Below are 16,165 nucleotides of genomic sequence, written 5' to 3'. Positions count from 1 at the left end.
TTACTCTTCTCTGGTCATGACTATCTGTAGTTCTAGATAAATTTGAAATGGATTTGGATCTCTATTTGCTCTATAAATTTGGGAAAATTTCGGCTGTAATTACACTGAGTAGATTCACTGTGTCATTAGATGCTATTATTGTTTCCTAGTTAAATACCACTATGGTATGATACAAGGAATTACTTATTTATTTATTTATTTATTTATTATGGCTTCCTTTGTGACTTAAAATGTGATTAATTTTAGAGACAGTACTTTCCATACTGAGAAGAATGTATATTTTTTATCTATTGGTAGAAGTGTTCTATATATGGATTAGGTCCAATAGATCTGTGGTATATTTTATTTATAACTTATAGATTTATTGAGTTTTTATTTGGCAGACCTATCTAGGTGTGAGAGTTGGTTATCAAAGTATCATTATATTATTTGATGTTTATTTTATGGACTTGAACTGCCAAGATTTGATGTGTAAATACCTTCTATAGTTAGTATATTACCTTCATGAATTTCTTTTACCAACATGTAGTGACCCTTTATGTTTTTTCTGATCAGTTTTGGTTTGAAGTCCAACCTTTGATTCTCAGGTTATACATACCTTTCCTACCTATGAGTCTTTTGTGGAGATGAAAGATAGTTGAGTTGTGTTTCTAAAACCAGCCGATTGGCCTGTGTCTTTTAATTGATGAGTTAAGGTAATTTGCATTTAAGGTTATAATTGAGAAGTGTTTGTGTAAATTGTTTGTAGTTTCACTATTTATTGTCCTTGTTAGTTGGTAATTTACTTATTGTCTCCTTTTCCTGGTATTCTTGGATGCTGCAGGTTTATGTTGAAGATGATTGATATGTTTCCTGTTCCATTATGTTCTTCTGTTGCTTTCATGGACTGTATTCTGCCCTGTGTTCTTGTGTAAACATAATTCTTCCTCTACATACATTATTGCTTTAAGAATTCTGTATATTGTTGGCCAAGTTGTGAATTATCTTAACTTGAATTTGTCTTTCTATATTCTTATTTCTCATTTTATTTTTAACTGCAAAATTTTGCTAGGTGTAGAAATTGAGGCCAGCCTGATCTACAAAGTGAGTACAGGACAATCAGGGCTTGTTACAGAGAGAAACCCTGTAACTTTTAGTGATAGTTCTTAAATGCTTTAACTTCCCTTCTAGCCCACCACTCACCAGAGGTGGTGGAAAAGCAAGGATACAGGGGAAATGAATGTGTTTAGAAATGGTTCTCTGGAGCAGCTCCCTTCAGTGTTGTCAGGAAAGCAGCAGTTCAGTACACAGGTCAGCAGCGGTAGCTCGATCAACTCACAAACACTTCGTGTATATTCCAGCAGTCAAGTTTGGGAGTATCAGGATAACAGCAGCAGTGGCACAACCTAGCAGGAACTATCAAATATCAGCAGAATCTGCATGAATAAGCAGGAGAAACAAGGGTCAACAGAAATGTCAGCAGAAGTCCCCACTGTGCCTCTCTTAGCAATTCAAAGATCAGCAAAGATGTGAGACCAACAAGCATTGCACAGCTATCTCTACCAGACGGCTAAGTCCAGTTTTCTCCCAGTTCATGGATTCCTATTTATACTCCTTCTAAACATCATGTGTCCGCCATGGATCCATGGTGGACCAATATATGCATATCATTAGTGAGGAATTCTTCAGCATGTGTCCTTTCATGTGCTTGCTTTAGCAGAACATCTTTTCACTGTGTCTGCTTCAGTGAAATATTCCTTCATGTGTTTGCCCAGCAAAACACCATCCAACACAACTGAGTTTCCAAAGAACCTTAAGTTTCCACTTCAAAATCCTGTCTCAAAAAAAAAACAAAAAACAAAAACAAAACAAAAACAGAATTCTTGGTTGACAACTATTTAACTTAAACTCTTGGGATCTATATTATTCCATTCTTTCCTAGGTTCTAGTTTTTAATACTGTTTCGATGCTTTGTAATTTTAACATCTTGACTATACCATGTCATGAATAAATTTCTCCTGTTGTCTAGTTGGAATTCTAAAAGCTTCTTGTATTTAGGTGTCTATTTTTTTTCTACAGGTTTCCAAATTTCTCAACTATATTTTCAGTGATAATATGTCTAGGCTAATAGTTTTTATGTCAGCTTCTTCTCATACAATGAATTCTTAGGTTTGGTTTCTTGAATATAACCCATATTTCATGGAGGTACTTGTCACTTTCTTTGTGTGTGTATGTGTGTGTGTGTGTGTGTGTGTGTGTGTGTGTGTTATTGATTCAACTTTGTCCACTATCCATGACATTCAATTTTCTTCTTGGTCTTGTGTAAATATACTTGGTCCATGGGACCATGAGATGTGGTATTATTAGGAGATTTGACATTATTAGGAAGAGATGTGGCCTTTTTAGAGGAAGCCCACTGTGGGGTGAGCTTTCAGGTCTCTATGCTCAAACTCCACCCAGTGAGGAAAGAGCCTCCTCCCCTACAGGCTGCCTGGGGAAAAGACCCTCATCCTAGATACATAGGTAACCTTGTTCTCTATGGATCAAGATATAGGGCTCTCAGCTTCTCCAACACCATGTCTACCATGCTGCCACACTTCCTGCTATGTCTGCTAACTGATCATCTTTATTTTCTGTTTATTCTTTATGGAGTTGTCATGGTGGAACACTAGCTCCTTTGTTGTTGTTATTCTTTGATGTGTTTTATACATCTGCAAACGTGTAGCTATCTTCTGAGTTTTTCTCCCTTTAACACATGATTTTGTTTTATGTGAGTTCTTCTACTCAAGGTTGTCTTCACTTGGATTTATGATTGGGAAAAATTTAACTTCCACAATAATCATGATGGCCTCAAAGAAAAAATTGATGATTCCTGCAGAAGATGATACTATGCTTTTGGCTTGTATCAACTATGAGATATAAAAACAGGAAGACTGGAGTACTATCTTTCCATGTGCTACCCAATCTCACTTGTTCTGAAGTTTCTGAGTGTACAGTTCACAGAGATTCTAATGTACCAGGAATCCTTTTGAAAAACTATCAAACTTCTATCACATCTGTGGCTACCCTTGGAGACTTCCCTCTAATTGCCTGTTCTCAGACCGTCAGTTTTCCACTTTGGTCTTCACTGCCACATGTCATACTCCATCTCTCCTGGGCTTGAGTGACCCACCTGCCTCACCCCTGAAGTCATTCTGCTCTCTCTTTCTCTGTATCTTCTGACTCTCAGTAGTTGGGGCAAGCTAGAACATTCCATTCCCCTCAATAAGGGGTCTGGGAAAACCACATAGCTCCATTCCCATTCCCATCTCATCCCTGACCCGTCACTTCTTGTGATTTCTTCAAGAAACTTTCTTACTTCATGGCAAAGGCATCTTCTCGCACTTTCTAGTAGTAAAGAACATGAGGGCCCTTAAAGGAAGCCACCATAACTGAGTGGCAGACGGTGCTTACACGTGTGAATCTATTTTGGCTGCTCTACTAATAAGCTGCCAAATTTCACATTTTGGTAATTAGCAAAACATCTGTAGTGGGATCAACTTGTCAGAAAAAGCAGCTGCTTCCTTGATAAGAGAGTAAAGTGGGGGATTTGGGCATGAACTTCATTTTAGCCCAGCTGTTTTCCATTTGAAAAAAGGATAAAGGATAGACACTGAGTCAGTGGGAAAGCATCAAGACAGAAGTGAAAAGGACATGAATTGAAATCACATTGGCCCTAAGTTGACTCAAGTGCATACCATTGGCATGTGGTGAACAAAATTCTCCTCTTTCCACAGTCCTGAGAGTGGGCTTCATCTGCCAAAAATTGTTCCAGTAAAAATATTTATATGAAAACAACACAAAGGCAGTGTAAAAGCTCTGATGACCTCTTGGAGTTTGAACCTCTTCTCTCCACAGCTTGAAAACTCTCCTTCTGGGGGATGATGCAAGATTATCAGTCACACTAGGTGTTTTGAGCACATCTTCCTGGCAACGGCCACAGACCATAAGAGCATAAGGAAAACACAAGTGGATTACAGGAATTCATCCTTGGATGGGGTTGTTTCATGGGGAAATCTGGGAAAGTTATTACAAGAATTAAGCTCTGGCTATGTACCAGGAAAACATACCTGGATGAATTAATTCATTTATTCAAGTAAATCAATCAATATCTACTTATTGAGCACATACTACATTCAAAGCCATGTGCTAAATACAAGGAAAAGGATATACAAATGTATATACCCTTATTATCTTTATAATCCATGGAAGATTAAAATGTTAAAAATAATTGCTGAAATATTTAAACTCTAAATATGTTACAGCATGACATCATTCCCACCCAGAATATCATGGAAGACACCTCTGAGAAACTGCATGATGACCACTGGGATGCCCAGAGCAGCATATCTCTATCCACTGACATTGGCAATGTTGTTAGAACGATCATCCAGAACTTAATCGTCAGCTTACTGGAGTGGTCTTCTGAGTTTCTACACCCAATGTGTTCACCATGGATCTGACCAGACACCTAAAGAAAGCAGCCAAATATGGAATTGAGAAAGTGGTGAAGCAAGCTTTGGAGAAGCCCCTAAAGGGCATCCTGAGCTATACTGAAGACCAAATATTTCATTACACCTTTGATTCTGGAGTTGGCATTGCCTTTATTGGCCACATTATCAAGCTCATTTGTAAGTATGAAAAAAAAAACTTTGACTACATCAAAAGGTGAAAGAGCTTATACTTCACAAGAACTATAAGATCCTTGAACCAATTAATACAAGAACAGGCAATAAAGAGAGTTCTTGCTGCAGCCCAGCAGTTTCCTTGAATGAGATAGACTTAGCCAATCCTTTTTCTTTTTTTACTTTTTTTTTTTGCATAGCATCAATAAAATTCACCCAAGATTGATTATCTTTATTTTTAGTATTACTGAGAACAGTAAAATCTAGCCCAGAGTCTGACGCATGAGGAAAATTCACTACATTCTTAAAGGAGAATTCTCCCTTTCTTTTTATCTTTATGTTTTGATTAAGGTAAGATAAACTTAAAATAAAGAAAATGAGATTGAAAAACTGATTAATCCACATTTATATTAATTATGTATATATAAATATAACATATAATAATCACATTAATTATTTTCTTATAATCCCAATGAGAAAGTTGAAGAGTATTCACTGTATCTTGGAATCCTGGGTAGGTATTATTCATCAGTAAACAGTAAAATCGATTTGAAAGATCACTGTCAGTGTTCATGCTAACCTCTTCTCTGAGTTCATACTACAAGCATGCTCAGTTTCCTGTGAATAAGCAAAGACAATAAAATCGGGCAATCTGGTTCCCTAATTAGCAGCTGCTGGACACTCTCTTACTGTCTTGAGTAAAAGGACCATTAGCCTAAGAGCCAGCTGCATCACTGTAACACTAGCATCAGCTATACTCGATACTCTACTGCCCCTTGAAACAACTATATAAAAGATTGCAGCTGCTTGCCCTGGCTCTTGAAGATGTGGCCCTCGCCAGGGCAATTTGAAACAGTTTGTATTAGGCATATCACAATCACAGGCTTCAGTGATTTCTAGATGATCTTGCAACCATTTCCACCCTGACCAGTAGGGAGAAATTCTCCTAGGAGAACTACTGGGACTGAGGCAAAGAGGCAAGGCTGTAATTAGTCTAAACAAAAGCTATAGCTGAGCTGAACACACATTCTAGAGCTGTATAAACAGGCCATTGAGACACTTTCAAGCAAGTTGACTGTTAGACCCTCTCCAATATTGCCTCCTCTGGTGGTGATTCAATGAGGGCTTCTCTTTGGTGCTATTTCCATCCCTAATTTTAGTAATGCGGACTGAGATACTAACATGAAGAGATAAGCAACAAAGACAGAGAGAGCTATGGCTCAGTGACGTAGTTGTGCCAAGCAGAGTGACAAGGGATCATGTGTGCCATAGATGTCTGGATAATCACGACTAAGTGATCCCAACTTTATTAGTGTACATTTCCTCAGTGGCCCACCAGGTGCATTGGCTTTTAGTGGGAGTGGATGCCTTGCACCCTAGCTTCTGAATGCAGTCCAGAAAGAGGTAAGCACCTAGGTCTTGCCAGCAGATGACAATGGATCGTGAAATGAAGCATCAACAGGAGAGCTGAAGAAGTAGCTAAACAGTTAGAAAGCAGCCAGAGTCAGAAGGGGATTGGAAGTGGAGAAAAGAATAAAAGGAAAGGGAGATGGGAACTGACTAAATAAGGTTAATGGCCAGAAAACTCTCAGAGAACAGTCCCTGAGAGCTGTCAAGTCTCTAGGACTAAGGCTGTCAATAAAGGCTGAATCCTGTTTCAGGTACCTGCCACTGCCCAGGCTGAGTCCTGACACGTGAAGCCTACATACAAGGACTGTAACACTGGACAGTATCGCTTGTTGCTGTTGTTTTATGACTGCCCATGACAAATACTGAGGAAAAATAGGCTGCCTTTATGGAGAGCCTTTTTGCCTACTTGTGATGTCTATCCAGGTAGAACAAAGAGCCAGTCCCCAGTTGGTGGATGGCACCATTACTTTAGAGTAAGCATCTCCAGCCAAAGCCCACGAGCCAAAATCTGACCTTATACTTATCGTTGTGAAGTTTATTAAAATACACTGAGTCTGTCCCTTACACATGTTTATATTTCCTCTCATACCATACTTGCAGAGTTTGGTAGTTTCCTAGGCATATCCAGGAAAAGTTCTAAATACTTAACCACGTAAATGATGTTGGCAAACCTGGAAAAGCAGAATCTGAGCGAGAAAAGACTGCCAATGATATTAGCTACACACCAGGGGGTTAATGCTACTGCTACTGTTATAGACCTCACTAACATGCATATTAGTGGAGCCTGAAACAAAACCATACAAACTAGCTCCCTAGAATATTCAGATACGGTTCCAAAAGAGAGGGGTGAAAAAAAAATAGAGCCCATGTGTCAAAAATGCTCCTAAGGACCCAGACTCATAAGCCACCTTCAGAGAGCTTCCTGAATCTAGTGCTCTTTAAAAACTGTCCATCAGAGAGTAAAAGGACAACTTAATCTTGCCAGTCACGGTGATCAGCACAAAACTAACTACATCTCAGCTCAGAATGATGTGGTCCCAACAGAGAAAGACTTGACCTGTGCACACTGTTGAAATACCTGTGTCACATGCCACTGGAAAGGGTAGGGCAGGGCTATGGCTGTGATCTGTATCTGCTGTGCCCTGCTGGCCAGGATGGGCAAACCAGGGACAAATGCAGATACCTCTCAGTGCTTGCTGAGTCCAGAAGCAAGATGGAAGCCCTAGGAGATTTCAAAACAAGTGAAGCAAGGCACTGCTGAGTGATAAATGCTTGTGGGAATGAACCGGGAAGCTCTGAAAATGGGCCTGGTTAAAAAGTAAGATAATACCATAAAGAAAAGCCCCTTCCAAAACGGGCTGCCCTGCACATTAAGGATCAAGCTTCCTGTTTGTAGCCTGCAGGAGAACAGTTGACACTGAATCACTGTGAAGAACAGCAGATACAGGACTCTGCAAAATCTGCAGAGGCACTTATGTCAGGTCTGGTACACTGTGGCTCAGTGAGGCCCTGTCTGTAACTCTTTCCAGGCAGATGCCGCTGGTTTTTAATCCTGAAGAGACCACCATAAGGACAGACCACTAATTCCCAGCCTGCATATGATCGGAACCAACCCAGAATGAGTGGTCAAGTAACTTGTACATAGTATCTCCACATATTTGGTGCATATGGGAAACAGAGTGGGTCCTCTTGGGTGGTCCAAAGGAACTGAACTGAGACCAATAGGTAGAAATTTCTGGAGAAAAATAAGTGTTTGGAAGAGGGACTTCCTTCTATGAGTCAGTTAGCTTTCCCAGGATGCTATGAACTATCATAGAGAGAGTGAGGTGTCCACCAATGACTATACTAGGCAGTTAGTGTGTTTCTCTTATAGCAGACGACAATGATATTCTCTAAGAGAAAGATGGTGATGGGTGCTTAGGTCTGATGAAAACTCCAGTAAATGAAGGCTAACATCTGCCAGGATTCCTTTATGTTTTCAACTTGGAGGTTTTATTTTTTAATCTTCTTCACTGGTGTATTTTAATTTTAAAAAAATAATGAGTTTAATAGTACATTTTCATACATGCATAAAATCTATTTTAATCATATTTACTTCCCTCCCCTCTCTCTCCCTCTCCCCCCTACCCCCCTTTCTCCCTCCCTCCCACCCTTCCTCCCTCTCTCCCTCCCAAAAAATGTTTATAGAATAATACACCAGTGTTTAATATGTAAAATGTTTCAGCTACTTTACAGTTTTATAGAAATCTTTCATCTTTCTTTTTTATCAGATATTTTATTTATTTACATTTCAAATGTTATCCCTCAACCACCATGGGTGATGATCGCTATTCCCCATGCTAAAAAGGGAAGACTGCAAGTGTCAAAGGCCTGATGGCTAGCTGCTAAGTTCAATGGCCCTGTCTGCCTTATTCTGTACCTCAACTATTTTGTATTTGTCTATTGCCAAACAGGAGCATAAGCTCGTGAGGAAGCGGTATCAGACATTAGACAGATACAGGGCCACTCAACAGTCAAAGATACATTTTAAACGGCTTTAACACTTTTCTGTCCAAGTTTCCTGAAGATCCTTTCTTCGCAGATCCCTTATTGGTCTGTTGCATTTATATGCAACATTTTTTATACCATTTAAAAAGTTTTGAAAAACATTCCTGAAAGTTTCCTCCAATGAACAATGAACAAAAGTATCAAAAGATAGGTCTGTAACTTCTTTCTTAATATAAAAATGACCCTGGAGAATGAAGCAATCAGATAAGAAAATAGAAAATATCTTAGGAGCAAGATGTTAGTGCCAGGAAAGGCTCACAACTGGTAATGATTTTAGATGATTCAAGCATAGTAAAGTCTACATGAAATAAAAATTCTCACAAATTCAATATTCAATGGGCTCTGGCACCAAAAAGCTAAAAGACAAGATAGCCCTAAACTCCAGCAATGGAAAACCACAGCTGCAGAAAATCATAGAGCAACAGGTAAAAGCTTCCACCTCATTGCTTCCAATCTGTGTCTGAGACACCGCACATTTATCAGTGGTCAGTAAAGCCTTACAGCAAAGGGAGAAAAAAATCTTTAAACACTTCAGCCATATTTTAATTTTGAAAGGGCACATCTTGCTACAATTTTCTTCTCTGAGTTTTTTCTCTATAACTGAAATATTTGTTTTGACTTAAAATCTAACACTTTGCTCAATATGTGGTTAGAGTTGTAGGCTCAGAACTCAAAGTACTTTTGTTTTTTTCTTAAATCTTTTAAATCTTTGGTTCAGACAACTGCCTTAGAAATGGGAAGGGCAAAAAATGTAACTGAAGTCTCCATACATCAGTTTTCCAGGCTATAAATTATAGCATCTATACAGCATTATACTCTTTGGACAGGTAAAGTAAAATGATGCATGCTAAGGACTTGAAATAGCTTGGTCGTGCAAACTTTATATGCCCCAGTACAGGGGAATGCCAGGGCCAAGAAGTGGGAGTGGATGGGTAGGGGAGCAGGGCAGGGGGAGGGTATGGGGGACTTTCGGGGTAGCATTTGAAATGTAAATAAAGAAAATATATAATAAAAAATTGAAAAAAAGAAATAGTTTCCAGCATTTAGAAAATTTCTAAATTAATGTTTTCTATCATTTTACTTTCCCTATAGAAGAAATCATTTTCTTATTAAAACTAATCTGTGAAGGGTACTTATCAAAATTTTGAGGGCCACATTTTAAAATAAAGTTGTGCTTGTCTTCGTCTGTAAAATTTGTCTAGCTTTTCTACCCACATGCCATCCTCTCTTCCTGCTACTTCTAAGATGTTCACTTTCCCATGCTGCCTCAGATTCTAGAAACAAACTCCTCACTAAGGCATGCCCTAGATGCTTTCCACTCAACGTTGACTACTTCTTCTTTCCACAAAAGAATACTTCTCCTTCAGTCTACAAGGCTTTTCCTGTTGCTCCAGAAGGTTCTCATTGTCAGGGTAACACCAAACTCGTAGAATTATCTGAAAAGTAAATGAGATGATACGTGCAAAATTGTTAGAATAGAAGTTGGCTGGAGGAATGGATGTATGTCCTGAATTAATGCTTAAATATTATTATTACTCTTTCCCTCTTGACATAAAAATTAATATGAATCTGTGGGTCCTGGTAAACTCCTTCATTCTCTGTGTCCTACCCATATAGAATATATCATTTCAACTATTGCCAGTGTCTGGGCCACAAAAGAAAGAATGTAATTGGAATCTACCAAGCATCATATGTGCCTGCAGGCAACTCAGTGCCAGTCAGTGTGTCTATTACCATAGCTTTTCATAACGGACACTTTTGTAAACCCTACAGTCTCATTTACACTGCATACTCACTGAGTGCGTGCACACACACACACACACACACACACACATCAGAACTTTTTGGTTCTCCAAAATGTCTTATAAAAGCTAGCATAGAGTGCTTAACTATCTGCACATAGCATAAATAGTTAAATATTCTTTTTAAATAAAGAAGCCCCTTGACACTTCATTCAAAAGACAAGACAAAGACACTGATCTCTTGAGATTGTATGAGAATGAGCCACATTCCAATGTGTGACAAATTTGGAGACATTTCTATAGGAAGTGGGATAGGCTTTACTTCAAAACTCTGAACTTAAGAAATGCCCAATACCTGATAATAAAATACTTTGTAATTCAGTACATTTCTATTTATATTAACTGGGATCATTTAATAGAAAATCAAAAGAACTATGATGAGAAAAGCCTACAACTTCCCCAGTTTCTACACCACACTTCTTTAAGCATCACTGTGGACCAGACCACTGCAGCCCTCAGGGATACTCGCTTCAACTACTCAGCAATGGTTTGATGTTTATATATAGTATTGTCTATATTTTTATTCTGGCATTACATCCTTTGCTCTTTTACTTTTAGTGAAAACCAGACATCACATCATTTTGTGTGTCATCAAAAGTAGTGCCAGACATCCTGCTCCCCCTGGGAAGGATTCAATGGCTAGTGAAAACACATCAAGGAGGTCATCCCAGAGCTGAGCTCAAGCCAGGAAAGTGCTACATCAATCGGCCCAAGATTTAAAATTAGCTTTGCACTGAAGGGATGGGGATAGGTTTTGAATTCAGCTTTTAATGAGTCTTAGATTCCCCTCAACTCATTCTTTGGATAAATGGGGCTTTTCCAAACATGTGCTGTGCAGGCTAGTATTAAGAGGCAACTGACAGAATCCAGAATTACCTGAGAGGTGAGCCTTTGGGCATGACATGTTGCAATAATTGAGGTGGGACCTGTCCACTTTGGGCAGCACCATTCCCTAGCTGGGCTCCTGAACTATAATCGGTGAAAAGGGGCTAGGCAGCACCATGAATTTGTCATTCTGTACCTCCTGAGTGTGGATGCAATATGATCATACTGCCTCTTCCTCTTAATACCATGCCTTCTATACTGCTCTGTCTTCTCCTGTCATAACAAACTGTATTTCTCTAGAACTATAAGCTACAGTAAACATGTTCTTCCTGAATTTCTTTTTGTCAGGGCATTTTATCACAGTGACCAAAAATAATAAAACATATTAAAAACATATTTGGGTCATGCACAAGAATCATAAATTAAAAAAGTATTTGCATGGCTATATGTATATAGACCCCAGATGTCTATGTGTATTCAGAGGGAAAAAATAGGAACTAGACAATATTAGAGGACACTACCATTGTCCTTTGTTTTCTCTCAAAATTAGAATGTAAGGCCCTATTCCTGAGGATAACACACACTTTCAAATATTGAACTTGAAAATTTGTGCTGGAATGACATTCTTTCATTATAATATCCAATTATAATGTGCTATGTAAGCTGCTTAGAGATAAAGAGTAATCAATAGCTCTACTCCACTTCAGAGTGGATCACAACAATAATCAGTTCAGTAAATGGTGCAGTAGAAATATTTCTACCTTAGGAGTAGTCAACAGCTGTCTTGTTGGACTTAAGACCCACTCAGTAGGAAGTTATTCATACCTGGTACTACAAACCAACAACCCATGGCTGGTGTAACCAAGGACTCTACAGGAAAAACTACTACTACCACCTTCCTAAATTAGTATAGATCTAAAGCCATTCTAAAAACCATATGCTTATACCCACAGATAAATGCTACTCTCATCCCTCCCTAATGCTAACCCAAACCTAACCTAAGTCATCAAAGAAGTTTTTTCCTGCATTACATGGAGATAATTATAGCAATCAACAGCTAGTCAAAGCATAGAGAACAACAACCACAGTTGATGCAGCTACAAGAAAATCACTGCACCTAAGGACCAGAGAACATTCTAGAAGAAAGACCAGGAAGATTGTAAGAGCCAGAGGATGAGAACATTTATTAGAAGAGGGAAGCTGCATCCATGAAATCCCCAAAACATCATCACCTAAACAAGACCTTCATAATGACAATGCTAGTTGACCTGTAAATGCACTGTGAGAAATCTCACAAGGCCCATCCATAGAAGAAGAGCTACAAGCAATTAATGGCATCAGAGTTGGTCACTTCCACAAATGAGCCTTTTAATAGGCTGTTCAATATCATGTGACCAACCTTAAACACATGTGCAGCAGAGCAGCACTAAATGGACTCAGCAGGTTTTACAGTCATAGAACACAAGATGATCTGTGAAAACAACTTGCATTGCTATTTGTATTTTAGTCTTATATTCAAAAGCAAAAACAATAAATAATTACAAGGAAAAAAAAAGTGTCTGCGCCTTTCCTCCTTTCCTTCATTTAATACTGAGTTGTTTTTAAGGCACAGCTATATTTTAAAAAGTGCTTCTGCTCCACCTACAGTAATGTATTGATTGTATTAATCTTTTATTCTTTAGTTTTATAGACCTCAGTCAAAATCAAAGTCCTTTTAAGTTAAAGTACAAGTGGGAACAGCAGAAGCTAAAATTTCTATTTCATCATATTGATTTATAAAATTCAAAATTTTCAGATGTTAGGATGCTAGGATTTTGACGTTTGGGAATGATATAGTTAAGTGTTATAAACTAAGTAGCTTATAAACTATGTAAAATCATTTTTTTATAGGCCCTGGGACTAGAAACTGAGAATTTCAAGAGTAAGGTATTAAAGTTTGATATTTAGTGGGAGCTGCTTTGTGATCATAGATGACACTATCTGTGGTGAGAGACACAAAATTTTCCTTATGGAGCCTCTTTTTTTATTAAATTAATTTATTTTTGCATTCCATATTCTATTCCCTGCCCCCCCCATCCACCCTCCAACTGCTCCACATCCCATACCTCCTACTGACCACACCCCCAACTCCATGTGGATACCCCCACTCCCCACCCCACATGACCTCTAAATTCCCTGGGGCCTCCAGTCTCTTGAGGGTTAGGTGCATCATCTCTGAATGAACATAGACTTGGAAGTCCTCTACTGTATGTGTGTTGGGAGCCTCATATCAGCTGGTGTATGCTGTCTGTTTAGTGTTTGAGAGATCTCGGGGGTCCAGATTAATGGTGACTGGTGGTCCTCCTAAGGATCGTCCTTCTCCTCAGCTTCTTTCAGCCTTCCCTAATTCAACAACAGGAGTCAGCTGCTTCTGTCCATTGGTTGGGTGCAAATATATGCATCTGACTCTCAGCTGCTTGCTGGGTCTTTCGGAGGGCAGTCATGCAGGTCCCTTTTTGTGAGCGCTCCATAGCCTCAGTAATAGTGTCAGGCCTTGGGACCTCCCCTTAAGCTGAATCCCACTTTCAGCCTGTTGCCGGACCTTCTTTTCCTCGGGCTCCTCTACATTTCCATCCCTGCAATTCTTACAGACAGGAACAATTATGGGTCAGAGATGTGACTATGGGGTGGCAACCCCATTCCTCACTTGATGTCCTGTCTTTCTGATCGAGGTGGGCTCTATAAATTCCCTCTCCTTGCTGTAGGGCATTTCATCTCAGGTCCCTCCCTTTGATTCCTAAGAGTCTCTCACCTCCCAGATTCTGCTGCATTCTGGAGGGTCCCCCCAACCTCCTATTTCCTGAGGTTGCCTATTTCCATTCTTTCTGCTGGCCCTCACTTTACCTGCTCTTGATTTAACTTTGGTATGTGGCATCTGTCTGGAAAACCATCTATTTCATCTAGATTTTCCAGTTTTGTTGAGGATAGACTTTTATAGTAGATCTGATGATTTTTTTTTAATTCTCTCCATTTCTGTTGTTATGTCTTCCTTTTCGTTTCTGATTTTAATTTTTAAATTTTTGTTTAATTTTTTAATTTTGTTAATTTTTGTTAATTTGGATACTGCCTCTAGGCCCTTTAGTTTGTATATTAAAAAGCAGCAATTTGTGGTAATTCTGGGGGTGCTAACCAGATGGTTCAGTGGGTAAAGACACTTATCGTCATGCCTGACAACACATAATAAATTGTGGTACTAATACAGTAATACAGTAGAAAGAAGAAACCAACTCCTATAGGTTGTACTCTGGCAGAAGTTTACAGAGAGAGAGAGAGAGAGAGAGAGAGAGAGAGAGAGAGAGAGAGGATAAATCTAATCAAATTCTACAAATCCTTCAAAGCAGTAGATATATCCCATAAAATCATGTAAACTTAGATTAACACCAGCATTCAACAAAAATACATATGAGAAGACATTATAAATGATGAAATATTTTTATACATAACATCAAAATTGCACCAGGCAAACACTGACCAGGAGAAAGTTTGCAACTGATTTTGTTGACTGCAAACACTTATTTTTAAGTTAAAATTAAATACTATTATTTCTCCATTTCATTTTTCTCTTTAGTAGATCTATATTATAAAGGGTACATTATTACTCTCTGTACTGATACGTTTTATATAATTGCATATTATTACTGCATATTTAATTCAATACTATGATTTAGGAACATTCATCTTCTCTGTTGTCATAACTACCCATAATTTCATTAGTTTTATCTCTTGACTTTTCAAAATCTAAAATATCACTATTTGACTCTTCACAACAAAAAGTTTGCCAATGATCAAACTATAATATTCACACACATGAAAATGTCATAAAGATGCTTATCATGTGCCATTAGCCTACACTAGTAATAATTCTGATAATATAAGCCATAAGACAGTAACAATAAGTCTTGATACCTCAACGTCTTGACACTGACAAATTTGCATACTATTTACAGCTCTGTCTCAAGAGGATCTCGCTTTTCCTTTTCGCTTTCCTCCAGTGCTTCATCAATATTTCAGGTTCTTCATCTTGATCTTGAGCTTCAATCTTGTTTTCAAGCTTGTACACAAGAAAGTGAGAAAATGCACAATTTAGATTGCTTCTCTTCGCTGGAATAGAAGTGATAGATCATTCATGATAAATGTGGCATGATGAACTCAGCATGCACGATACTAAAGAATGTGAGAATAAGATAACCTACCAAACATATAGGTCAAAAGAAAACATACTTGCTTAATAGTAATTTTCTCAATATTTTAAGTTCTTGACAAAAAGAGAAAAAAAATGGCTATAAACATACTGTTGAGAGTGACAACTAAAGAAAACAAAAAGACTGACGCATAGAAGTCAATCTCAAAATGAGGGCACTGTTATGTGTATGAGTGGTCTACGTCTACATTAACTATCTGGGCTAAGGTAAGTCAAAGCTTCCTTAAAATAAGAATTCCACACCTGTATATTAAGATGCTGTCGAAAGAATCTAACTCAAACCTCCACTATAAGAACATCATAAATATATACAAAAGAACTATGATTGCTTTATTTAACAGCAGGTGTTATATCAGTGGCTTCTCTACTCTGAGCCAAACGTTCTTGAAGAGTTAGAATTCTCCCATGACCTACCTCAGTCATTGCTTCTGACATACCACACCAGGTTTTACCAAACTGGTTTGGGTGAGGATAACCACAATCTAATTGAAATTCCTTCACTCCCAAGGAAAGGATTTCATAGGCAAGATTTCACACACATAAAAATCTTTCAGTGAAAATAAGGAGTAGTATGTTAAATCCTTACAGTCTTTCTGGGATAAAGAACTAACCAGGCTGGCAGCTCCTGAACCACCATAAGGCCATAGACAGACAAGGTAAGCTATAGTCTGAGTTCTGTAAACAGTGCCTCAAACTTC

At 38.4% G+C, this 16,165-nt stretch overlaps 1 long non-coding RNA gene across 2 annotated transcripts in view; it reads right to left on the bottom strand.

The window, feature by feature from the left end:
- Window positions 1-8,255: 8,255 nt before the first annotated feature.
- Window positions 8,256-16,165, bottom strand: part of Gm30319 — a 92,804-nt gene continuing 84,894 nt past the window's right edge. The window contains exons 4-5 of one of the 2 annotated variants that reach the window (XR_003953886.1): window positions 15,173-15,317; window positions 8,256-10,036 (exon numbers count right to left, since the gene is read on the bottom strand). This is a non-coding gene — a long non-coding RNA (predicted gene, 30319). The remainder of the gene's footprint in view (window positions 10,037-15,172; window positions 15,318-16,165) is intronic. The other variant, XR_374873.2, reaches the window with a different exon arrangement.

Source organism: Mus musculus, chromosome 2 (genome assembly GCF_000001635.26).
Source record: "Mus musculus strain C57BL/6J chromosome 2, GRCm38.p6 C57BL/6J".
Classification (NCBI taxonomy): domain Eukaryota; kingdom Metazoa; phylum Chordata; class Mammalia; order Rodentia; family Muridae; genus Mus; species Mus musculus.
This window is presented reverse-complemented; position numbering and strand designations above follow the sequence as displayed.